Consider the following 12,467-nt stretch of genomic DNA (forward strand, 5'->3'; position numbering starts at 1 on the left):
ACTATAAAGGAAAGTTGCTTGGTTGATTAACATACTAAAATGTATGTCAGGACAAAATTAAAAAGAAACTTATTCAGTACATCTCTACAATACATACACATTTTCTTAATAATTAGCCATGTACAAATACTGCAAGTACAGAAAAATAGCTGACAAAAGGAACAGAATCCAGTGTGGGAGAACACAGTGCTTTGCTGCATTGACGGTCAAAGATATCTTGTCAGGCCTGCTTGCTCGACCACAGAAGTCCACCTATTCCCCACCACTCTCTGCCACACTTCTCATGCACACGGGGTGACACTGGACCCTCTACACGTTCTTTACGATGATCCCCGCAGGATGGATCGGATCTGCTGATTGAGCGTAATGGATTGGAGTCCGATCCATTATGCTCCCCAATCCGCAGATTGCAGGTTGCAAACCGACGATCCCCGCAGGATGGATCGGATCTGTAGATCAGATCTGAGGATTGGTGAGCATAGTGGATCAGACTCCGATCCAGTATGCTCAATCCGCAGATCTGATCCATCCTGCGGGGATTGTCGGAGGGGTGACACCCAGTGTTACAGCACTGGGTGATACCAACCCTAGGGATGCCCCTTGTTCTGAGGGTGTGCAAATGTAAGTACTGAGCTCTCAAGAGTTTCCCCAGCAAGAATTTTACATGTTTGGTGATGTTTCCTACTGAAGGAATAAAAACATAATGTTAGGACATGATCTAGAAGGTGTGGTTTGGAATTAAATTTGGGTAATGTCTGAACATATTATGTTAAAGGATGATATTCAGTAAGTTGGGACCAATTTTCCCTCCTCACCCTTCCCATCTCATAGATATAGCCCCCTACATACTTCAGATTAGTTGGTGACCTTCTATATCATGCACATTCAAATGTAAGCAATTTCCCCATCATGCCCTAAAGAATAAAACCAATATGTGCAGTATTTCATGTCCATCTTAAAAAGAGGACTACAGATTTTCCAGAGCTAGAGAAGACCAGGGTATAGTGTAAATACCCTCTATTCACTGGTGTTCAGTGCAAATCCACCCATTATTTTTATAATTAATCAAAAAGCCCCCTTTAGATTGGTGGTCAGCTTAAATGCCTCCGTTTGATTTGTGTTCTTGTAGAATTCCCCAATACTGGTAATCCCTTACATTGGTGGTCAGTATAAATGCTTCTGATAATAGACGGGGCGGGGTGGGATGTGTGAATTTACACTGTCCAACAAAATAATGGCCATCAAGTAAAGATGGGATTCTATACCAACCAACTATATAACAGGGGAATGTACACTGACCATCAATGTAATGGGGCATTCTACACCATTAAAATTGGCGTACTTATACTGATTAGTGATTTACATATTTAATAGTTAGTTTACTGGTTAAATAGTTGGTAAGGTTGAAAAAAGACACTAATCCATCCAGTTTAATATGTGTGTGTGTGTGTATTTATGTCCTTGCAAGTTTCAATATTCCTGTACATTGTGTTCACTAAGAAACACATCTAAACATTTTCTAATTTAATAAACACTTCCTGCTGACACCACCATCTGTGGAAGGGAGTTCTGTATCCCTACCACTCTAACAGTAAAGAACCCCTTAAGCAATTTAATTGCTTGTTATTTTCACTATGAAACCTAAGGGGTTAATCCTCCCCATTGTGTAAGAAGGCTGTTTGATCCTCTCTTCTTTGATCCTCCCCTCCTTCTACAAGCTTTATCCAGTACTCTGCTGGACACTAATAGAAGTCACAAGACTGCTCTAACTGCTGATGAGAAAAGGTATTTAGCAGTTAATATTTACTAAAATAATTGCATTTCCATGTTCTGTGTACTGTGGGAGACCAGATATAGTGAATGCAGGGTCCTGGGTTTAGTAACACTTTAAATAGTTTTCTCCCAATGATACAGTCACTAAAGTTTTGTATATTGCAGTCATATCCCACTTAAGCACCTCTACTCCATGGAGAATACGTTTGATGTTTGTTGTTGTTCCTCATAATTGAGGTCCTTCAGCCCACCCTATTAGTTTTGTTGCCCTTCTTAGGGCTCTCTCCAGTTGAAGGACATCCTTCCTGAGGATCAGTGGCAAAAACCGGACAACACACTCTAGATGTGGCTGAATCAGTGGGGTTGATTTACTCAAATAGATTGGGCACTTTGCAAGTACAGTTGCTCCTTAGTAAACAAGGTAAAGCTTCACTTTGCAAAAAAAAAATACCCAATCACATGCAAGGAAAATTACAAACAAAACACTTTTGCTTGCACATGATTGAATGATGAAGTAAGCAGAGATTCCCCTCATTTACTAGACTGTGGAGCAACTGCACCTGCAGACAGCAACTCCAATAGTCTCTTCATTGTAAGTCAACCCCAGCGTGTTGTAAAGTGGAAAAAAGTATAGTTTTATCTCTTGAGTAAATATCATTTTTAATGCATGATGAACAGTCTAGATAGCCTTGCTAGGTGCTTCGTGGCATTGCATGCTATTGTTGAGTCTGTGATCAACAATGATCCCCAGATCCCTTTCCATCCTAAATTTCCCCAGAGGTTCTCCCCCTAGGAAGTAACCTGCACTCATATTTTAAGCTATCAAGTGCATTTACATTTATCGATATTAAGCATCATCTGCCATATAGCTACCCCGCCCTTCTTTTTTGACTAGGTATTTCTGTTAAGTTGTTAGATCCAGTTGGGAAATTATTGACCTGTTTGGCTTTGTATCATCAGCAAACACTGTGATTGAACTATTCATTCAAACCACTGTTTATGAACAATCTAAACAGAACTGGTCCCAGGACAGAGCCATAAAAATAATACAATAATATATAATATAATATATTAATATCTAATAATAGAAAATATGCCATTAACTACTCTCTGGATGCGTTCTTGTAGCCAGTTTTCTATCCAGGTACATACAATATCATCAATGCTATAAGACCTTAATTTGTAAATTAAGTGTTTGTGGGTTACCCTATCAAATGCCCTAGCAAAATCTAAATATATTATGTTCACAGGTCTTCCTTTGTCTGAAAAGAACAATCTTTCATAAATCCATGTTGGTTACTATTATCGATACTATTTTCATCAACAAAAAGTCTTGGATATGGTTGCTTATTATTCCTTCCAATAGTTTACATACTAACGATGTTAGACTGACTGGTCTGTAGTTTACAGGTATATATTTGAAATGAATGTAAAGCAAAATTTATTTAATTCTTTATTCTTTTTCAGCATAAATGGTAACAGACATCACAATAATAAACAAGTTTAAAGATAAGCGTAAAGAGATGCAGTAAAGATGAAAAAGAACATTACATTAGGGTAATGTAACACATTACATTGTGTGTGAACACATTACAAGGATCTAACCTGCAGTGGAAGGAGAAATGGCTATATTGCCATTGTTAGGGGCAACCGGAGTAATGTCAGGTGCTTAACCAGCCAGTCATCATAGTGACATGGCATGGGTGACGGAGGGCCCTGGTAGTGAGGGGGTTTGCAAACTTAGCCCCCTCCCTAATGACCAGTGCCCCACATAAGGGGACCAATATCAAGACATGGGGTATCCCATGTACACAGCCTGAGATGTCATAGAAGAGAAGCAGAGAGAATGAGAGGCCTTGGGAATGAGGAAGAAAACATGTGAAGAAATTATCTCTTGTGTCAGGGAGAAGTCTCGTAGTGTCACTGAGAGGAAGGTGACATGTGGGCTGTGCTGGTGGACTAGGGTTCAGGCTCTGCAGTACCCATTCGGTATTGCTGCATTCATTGGGAGAAGTTATGAGTGGTGAGACATACACAAAGGGTGAAAATGGTTCTAAAGGCAGAACATTATTTTACCTTAATGCATTCTGTGCATTAAAGTGATTCTAAAGGCTTATTTTTTTTTAAAGAAAAAATAACAAACATGCCTATACTTACCTGCTGTGTGCAGTGGTTTTGCACAGAGCGGCCTGTAGCCTCCTCTTCTCAGGTCCCCCGCAGGCTCTCCTGGCCCCTCCCTCTTGTTGGGTGCCCCCACAGCAAGCAGCTTCCTAGGGGGGCACCCGCTGCTCCATGTGTCCATTCACACACGGAGCCATGGCTCGCCCCCGCCCCCTATCTCTTCTCATTGGCTCACTGGCTGTGATTGACAGTAGTGGGAGGCAATGATTGACAGAAGAGGGAGTCCCGGGATAGCAGAGACTCCAGTGCACATCACTGGATTGAGATGGGGCTTAGGTGAATATTAAGGGGGCTGGGGGGGATGCTACACTGAGAAGGTTTTTTACCTTCATGCATAGAATGTAAATGAAGGTAGAAAACCTTGAGCCTTTACAACCACTTTAAGGTAAATAACCTTCTGGGAGCAACTTCCCCTTCAGTCCCCCTAATACTTACTGGAGCCCAATCCAGTGATGTGCATGAGAGCTGCAGCTCTTCATGGTCTCTCTTTCTCCTCATTGGCTCACACGGCAGCAGGAGCCATTGACTCCCGCTGCTGTCAATCACAGCCAGTGAGCCAATGACAGTGGGGGGGGGGGGGGCAAACTGCGCTCTGTGTGTGAATGGACAATATCCATTCACTGGAGCGTGGTTCTACAGTGAACCTGCTTGAGTGCCCCGTAGCAAGAGGATTGCTATTTGAGACATTTCACAGGGGGGAAGAGCCAGGAGTGCTGGCGGGGGGCCAAAAAAGAAGAGGATTGGGGCTGCTCTGTGCAAAACCATTACACAGAGCACATAGGTACAACATGTTTGTTTTTTTTTTAATCATAACCTTTACAATCACTTTAACTTAGAAGCAAGCAGATTCCTCTTGCACAGTTAGAGTGCTACCTTAGCACTGACTTCACATGACTGCAGCCCAGCCTGTGAGTGCAGGCATTAGTGAGTGTTGTGCTGTAGCTGTACCCAGGTCTGGAGAGTCAACCAGGTATGTGCAAGAAAATGTGCTCATTTCTAAGTCGAATCGCTGCCTTAATGCTGATTTCACGTGTCGGTAGCCTTCGCCTGTAGATGCAGGCATTAGCAAGTGCTTTTAAACTCTGCCCACACACATACATTTTAGTGTTTTTACCTACAAAATACTTCCAATTGCTGTGCCATGGGAGATGGACTCACAGTCCACACATGCAGCTCAAGACAAAGGATCATTTAAAAGAAAATGAAACTCTTCCATTACATATGCTTTACATACACTATAGTGCCAAAAGTATTGGGATGCCTGCCTTTACACGCACATGAACTTTAATGGCATCCCAGTCTTAGTCTGTAGGGTTCAATAATGAATTGCCCCACCCTTTGCAGCTACAACAGCTTCAACTCTTCTGGGAAGGCTGTCCACAAGGTTTAGTAGCGTGTCTATGGGAATGTTTGACCATTCTTCCAGAAGCTCATTTGTGAGGTCAGGCACTGATGTCGGATGAGAAGGCTTGGCTCGCAGTCTGCTCTAATTCATCCCAAAGGTGTTCTCTTGGGTTGAGATCAGGACTTGTGCAGGCCAGTCAAGTTCCTCCACCCCAAACTCGCTCATCCATGTCTTTATGGACCTTTCTTTGTGCACTGGTGCGCAGTCATGTTGGAACTAAAGGGCCAAGCCCAACCCCTGAAAAACAGCCCCACACAAAAATCCCCCCTCCACCAAACTTTACACTTGGCACAATGCAGTCAGCCAAACCCAGACATATCCATCAGATTGCCGGGCAGAGAAGCGTTATTGGTCACTCCAGAGAAATGCTCTAGAGTCCAGTTGCAGTGTTCTTTATACCACTGCATCCGATGTTTGCATTGCACTTTGTGGCTGAGTTGCTGTTGTTCCCAGTTACTTCCACTTTGTTATAATACCACTAACAGTTGGCTGTGGAATATTTAATAGCAAGGAAATTTCACAGATGGACTTATTACACAGGAGGCAACCTATCACGGTACCACGCTTGAATTCACTGAGCTCCTGAGAGTGACCCATTCTTTCACAAATGTTTGTAGAAGCAGTCTGCATGCCTAGGTGCTTGATTTTTTACACCGGTGGCCATGGAGGTGATTGGAACACCTGAATCCAATGATTTGGAGGGGTGTCCCAATATTTTTGGCAATGGAGTGTATGTACACAGAATATAGAAAGAGAAATAACTCTTTGTCTGAGCCTCCCTTATAAAAAGGAACTTCATTAAACATTTATGATTACATGACTATGAAATGTATAGCATATTGTAAACAATGCAGTAGTCAGGACTCTGTACTACACATGGTGGGTCAGTCCAGATTCTGTAGTGCAGGACTCAAGACACTGCAGTGTACACAGCACAGGGGTCTGGACTACACAGTGTACAAATTAATTCAGGGCTTTGTTATGTACACAATGCAGCAGTCAGGTCTTTGCATTGTATACAATGCAGTGCTCAGGACTCTGTAGTGTACACAGAGCAGCAGTCAAGATTTTTCTGTGTACATAGTGCCACTGCTACAAGTGTCACTATATGTACACAGTGAAGAGGTCTTTAGCATACAAAGTGCAGCAGCCAAAACTACATAGTGTACACAGTGCAACGGTGAGAACTGTCAGGACTCTGTAATACACTGCAAATCTTGAGCTTTGCACAGTGGTCAGGAGTAAGTGCCCCCTTAAGCCTAGTACAAATGATGAGAAAATCAGACAACAATTACTGCTTTTGGAGCGATCGTCCAATAATCTGGTCATTGGCATGCAGCTTTCAAGACCCGATCACTGATCAATTCATGCGAAATTATCCAAAGGGACAAGCACATAAATTATTCTCTTAAATGAATGATTTTCATTTAATCAGTACAGTAATTTTCAGAAAAAAATAAAATGACCAAGACCGTGCATGCTCGAAAATAAAAGAAGGTCTGGGGGATAAAACATGTCAAGAACGACTTCAGGAACTTAACATGTACAGTCTGGAGGAAAGAAGGGAAAGGGAAGACATGATAGAAACCTTAAAATACATTAAGGGGGTGAATAAGGTTCAGGAGTGCAGTATTTTCAACATGAAACCAAAGTCAAGAACATGGGGACATGACCTTAAACTAACTGAAGGAAAGTTACAAATAATATCAGAAAGTACTATTTTACTGAAAGAGTAGTTGATGCTTGGAATAAACTTCCAGCAAAGGTAGTGAGCCAGTCAACAGTAAATAGATTCAAACATTCTTGGGACAAGCATAGATTATATTCAAACAAAAAAGTTAACAAAAAAAACCCAAAACCAAACAAAAAAAAAAAACAAAAACAAAAGAAAAACACAAAAAACCCCACCCCAAAAAACACACACACACACACAAACAACAGGCAGGCTCGATGGACCACTCAGTCTTTTTCTGCCACCACTTTCCTATGTTTCTATTACACTAAAATATATTACATCACTTCCAAAGTTGTATTCTGTCATATGAGAATTTTTGTAACTTTAGTAACTTCTTCATTTTCAATATGGAAACTAGCATGCAAAAAAAAGCATGCAAATCTAATAGTGAAATGCTAATCAAATCTAAGCCTATAACTAATATTAGACAAAAAAACCCAAGCTATGCAAAACCTATGCCTTCAACATGGGAGGGGTAACCCTGGCAAAGCACCTTTTCACTATGTTGAGGAGGACAAGGTCCTCTTCCTAACAATCCTGGCTTGGTAGTTGTGGGGGTCTCCAGGCAGGGTGCGTATCGTAATCTGGAAACTCCCTTTAATAAGAGGCCATGCAGATACCACCCCCTTAAAAATGTCCAACAATGTACATCATTAATGTCATCCACTAATGCAGATCCATGTCAATCAGAATGCCTGGAGCTGACACACTGAAAGAGAAAAAACGTCAACCACATTTATATGGTCAATGATGCCATGCCATGCAGAAGACCCTGTCTCTTTGTGAGTGTGATAGTGTGCAATAACTATTTTATGGCCTCTCCGGCAACTGTGTCCTTAGAAGCAGAAATTCATTTATATTAACTTCATATTTTTCAATAACTGACAATTATATTTTTATTACTTTCAGAGGCATATGGATACTCTTAGTAAGCTAACGTAAATGAATCACTAGCACTAAGGCAAGTCAGACAACATTAGCTGGGCCAACTATACCAACAATAATAAACAATGATGTGTACAATAGAGTAATACTCATGTATTTTTTATGAACAGAGAAGCACCCTAAGACAAGCATACAACAGAACTGCTGGTTGGACATCGCTGCTCTAGTTCATTACATGCTGGACACATCTAATAATTATGAGTCAAGCAAGCAAAACTAAAAGTCTGCCAAGAAAGTACAGTGAGCACAACTCTAGGTTGAAAACTAGGTTCAGCAAGGTTCCAGCAGCAGCAGCTGCAAGGAAATAAACCACATTTATACTGAAGTGTGCTTCACACAGAAACACTGACACTTTAGGGGGGCTTTATTCTTCCCCAGACAAATGAAATAACACCATATACACCAGGCAATAAGCAATGTAAAAAAAAATAAACAGCTGTGCAACAATATACACAGTATATATACACAAACAAAATAAACAGCTAAACAGCAGCTATGCAAAAGGGCAGTTGAAAGAACATCAATAACAGTACAACAAAAAAAACAGTACAATGCAATAGATAAAAAAAAAAAATATATATATATATATATATACAAACAAAATAAACAGCTAAACAGCAGCTATGCAGAAATTTAAACAGCTGTGCAAAGAGGCCAGGCAGTTGAAAGAACATTAATAACAGTACAACAATAAAGAAAGTATAATGCAATATATATATATATATATATATATATATATATATATATATATATATAAAATAAACAGCTAAACAGCAGCTATGCAAAAGAGTCGGATAGTAAAAAGAACAACAGTTCAAACAATAAAGACAGTGTGATAATAACAACAGTACAAAATGAAGAGCAGTGAAAAAGCGTCAGACGGTTAAAAGAACAACAGTACAACAATACCAGTGCAGTAGTGAACAAGATAAGTTGGTCTAGCATTAACAGGCATGGATCATGTTATATTGATCACTATTGGACTATTAATTTCATTTATTGTGATTTCATTCATGTCACCGTTTCCATAAGACCCGTGGAAAGACCTGCATTCACTTCTGAACCTTACAGCTGCAGTTGAAGACTTGCTGTCTTACAGGTATTACCTTTAGGATTTAGCCTTTTAAAAACCTTTCAATAATTGTTCGTAATGTCTGTTAAATCTTTCCCATAAATGTTTTAATCTCTTAAGATTCAAACAGGCCTACTCATTTAACTCAGTTTTTAAAGCAAACCTAGATCCAAAAACAAAAATAAATAATATTGCAGCTTACTGGTCCTTAGATGTGATGGCTGCATTACTTTTTTCACACTTTTTTCCCGTTATTTTTCACTGGGTAATCTTTCCTATAACATATTTTCTGTCATGTGGTAAAACTGTACTGAGCAGCGTTGTCACCCTAGGATAATGAGTGTGCTAGGACTACATAACACCACCCTCTCTGCTCCATAACATGGGGAGGTACTTTGTAGTCCATAAAGATAGCTGGGTACAATGTTAACTGATAGCAGTCCAGAGCAACAGTACATGACGCTATTAGCTCACAAGAATTCAGGCTGGATGATCAGCTAATTTTTTTGCACTTGTAATAAAACGCGTTCGATGGAATATTTACTTGACCAGAAGGGAGCAAATAAGAGAAACCTATTGTTAGAGTTTATATACACTTTAAGAAACTATTTACTATAAGTAAATATGCCATGTGCAAGTATGAAAGCACAGACCTGTAAATCCATCACCTAGTACTACATTCCTTCTACAGACTTTTTGTCGCAAAACTTTGCAGATTATGTGTAACTTTCAGATTTTTTTTCACTGCACCTCAAAGCCTGGCTATACACTTTATAATCGGAATTATTATTATATTATTATTATACAGGATTTATATAGCGCCAACAGTTGTGCAGCGCTTTACAAAATGAATGTACAATCTCTGTGTTGCTTTATTCAGTGTTACCAAAACTAACAATGATACTACAATAATAATATGAAAACAAACCTAAGCAATCTATTCAGTTAGTAAATACCTAGTAGATACCATACCCTCACTTGAACTGCATAGTTGATTGTAGATCTAAAAGATGCAGTGGCTGCATTGTTTTCTTCTTTAGACTTTCTTTCCTGTAGTTTCAACTGATGATCTGGCCAGTAAATCTGTTTTTTTTTCTTTTAACAGAACAAGCTGTCCTGCAGATGTAGCAGTTATGGGATTGGGTCAACCCTGCAGGTTGAACTGAATGGACTTGTGTCTTTTCAACCAGACTAATTATGTAACAGGGGTGCTTACAATGGTCAGCTTTTATATACAGGTATTTATGTAAAATAATCCCAAATGGGAAAATTGTTGTTGTAACTGTTTATAAACTCTTAGCTGCATTTTGGCTCAGAATTGTTAGTTAGTCTAAATAGCTACATACATAGTTTCATAGTTAGTCTGGCTGAAAAAAGACAAAAGTCCATCCAGTTTAACCTTTAAAAAAAAAGTTATAATCCTTTACTCACAGTGGGTATAGGATTATAACTTCTTTTTTTTTTGGGTTGAACTAGATGGACTTTTGTCTTTTTTCAGCCAGACTAACTATGTAACTATGTATGTAACTATTTAAATACACTAACAATTCTGAGCCAAAATCCAGCTAAGAGTTTATAAACAGTTACAGCAACATTTTTCCCATTTGGGATTATTTTACATGATCCAGATTAAGGCATAAAACCCAGCAAAGCATGATCTAATTTGCTCCTGCAGGGAACAAATTTCCTTCCTGATCCCCCGAGAGGCAATCAGATATTCCCTGGATCAACTTTACCTATAAATGTTAGTATCCAGTTATATTCTGTGTATCTAAGAAAGAATCCAGGCCTTTTTTAAAGCAATCCATGGAGCTGGCCAGAACCAACTCTTAAGGGAGTCTATTCCACATTTTCACAGCTCTTACCATGAAGAAACCTTTCCCAAAATCTGCTAGTACACCTAACACTCCCCTCCCCTCAGACTGACAATGTGTTCCTTCATCCAGAGTGTAGGCACCCTAATACAAGAGGTGTGTTACTGGCCAGATCACCAAGTGAAAACAGAGGGAAAAAGCCTCAACAAGAAAACTAACGCAGCCACCACATCTAATGACTGGTAGGCTGCAAAATATTACATTTTTGGTTTGGGTTTAATACTGCTTTAAAGTCTTGTCCATGATGAGCTCGCTGCACATGTTATAATCTGATTGTACAAACTCCTTTAGATCTACCAACCACTATGCAGTACAAGGGCCTGCCAGATTGGATACATTAGGCAGGATGTTTTTTGTTACATTTGGTAAATAAAAAGTTAATTGTAGAAAGATTGTAATGTGTATGGGGATTCGCAGATCTCTTGCTTAGATACAGACTTCAAGCTCCTGATATGTTCTCACCACACTTGCATACTACATCTCCTAGAGTATCTAGGAATTCTCTTTGGAAGATCTACTTTCCAGTGCTTCTTTGAAGTTGCCACTTTAGTAAACCCTGTAAGCCATGCAGCACAAAACCGAACACAGTTGACCGATGTAGCATGCCACACCTGGCCCTGAGACTGCAAGGCCAGGCATATGGCCGGGAGTCATCTTCATCTCCAATAGGGAAGAGACAAATGTGCATTCCTCTACATCTTTTCTCATTTAAAGCATAGATCTTCACATGCAAAAAAAATCACCTAAATTGTAACTGTCTAGAAATGATATACAAACAGCAAAATTGAATGATACAAAGGGAAGAGTAACAAGCTGAGAGCATGTCTTAGGAGCAATAATCACAGATGTACCTGTAGACTGATGACAGGTGCCAGAGCGGTGAACACTTGTGTTTCTCTTCTTCACATCACACACAGAAATCTGCAGCAAGGAGGGAGGGTGGAGGTTCAGTGCGATATATATGTATGTGTATCAGGATGCTGCAAGCTGACTGCATCAGTATACGCTCCTCCTCCTCCTCCTCCTCTCCTTCTCTCCTTATCTCCCTCTCCTTTCCTCACTGTCTCTTATTTCTCACTCTCCCTCCCTCCCTTTCCCTCCAGAGTCCTCCCTGTGAGGGCAGAACACAGACACATTGGCAGATGTACACACTGTGACAGCTCTTTTATATGCAAAAAAAAAAATAAAAAAATTAAGCTTTATCTTTTACTTTATGTTGCATGTTGGTCATATTCAAAATGGAATATTTTTCAGTCCCAGTCTGTGTACTCTGCAGATATTTTTGTTCAAAGGTGTATTTAACAAAGTCAGCAACTTTTCAAATGAAGACGCTAATCATTAATGTATTCCGCAAACCCATTCGGTGGATAATTAGGCCGTTTTTTTGTGCTGACCATGGTGCTCGATCCTGTTTCCCCTGGATGGTTGGATTTGCAGCACAGTCAAGGTTCAAAAACAAACTAGGGGTGATTGTTAAAACTG

At 39.8% G+C, this 12,467-nt stretch overlaps 1 protein-coding gene across 1 annotated transcript in view; it reads right to left on the minus strand.

The window, feature by feature from the left end:
• The window catches only part of CNTN2 (contactin 2), a 159,064-nt gene extending 147,073 nt beyond the window's left edge, over positions 1-11,991 (minus strand). Inside the window, exon 1 of the mRNA XM_089681118.1 lies at positions 11,837-11,991. The gene's annotated coding sequence lies outside the window, so the exon portion shown is untranslated. The remainder of the gene's footprint in view (positions 1-11,836) is intronic.
• Between the last annotated feature and the right edge of the window lie 476 nt (positions 11,992-12,467).

This window comes from Staurois parvus, unplaced genomic scaffold, assembly GCF_062004578.1.
Source record: "Staurois parvus isolate SC_StPar_1 unplaced genomic scaffold, SC_StPar_1.0 ptg000261l, whole genome shotgun sequence".
Taxonomy (NCBI): Eukaryota; Metazoa; Chordata; class Amphibia; order Anura; family Ranidae; genus Staurois; species Staurois parvus.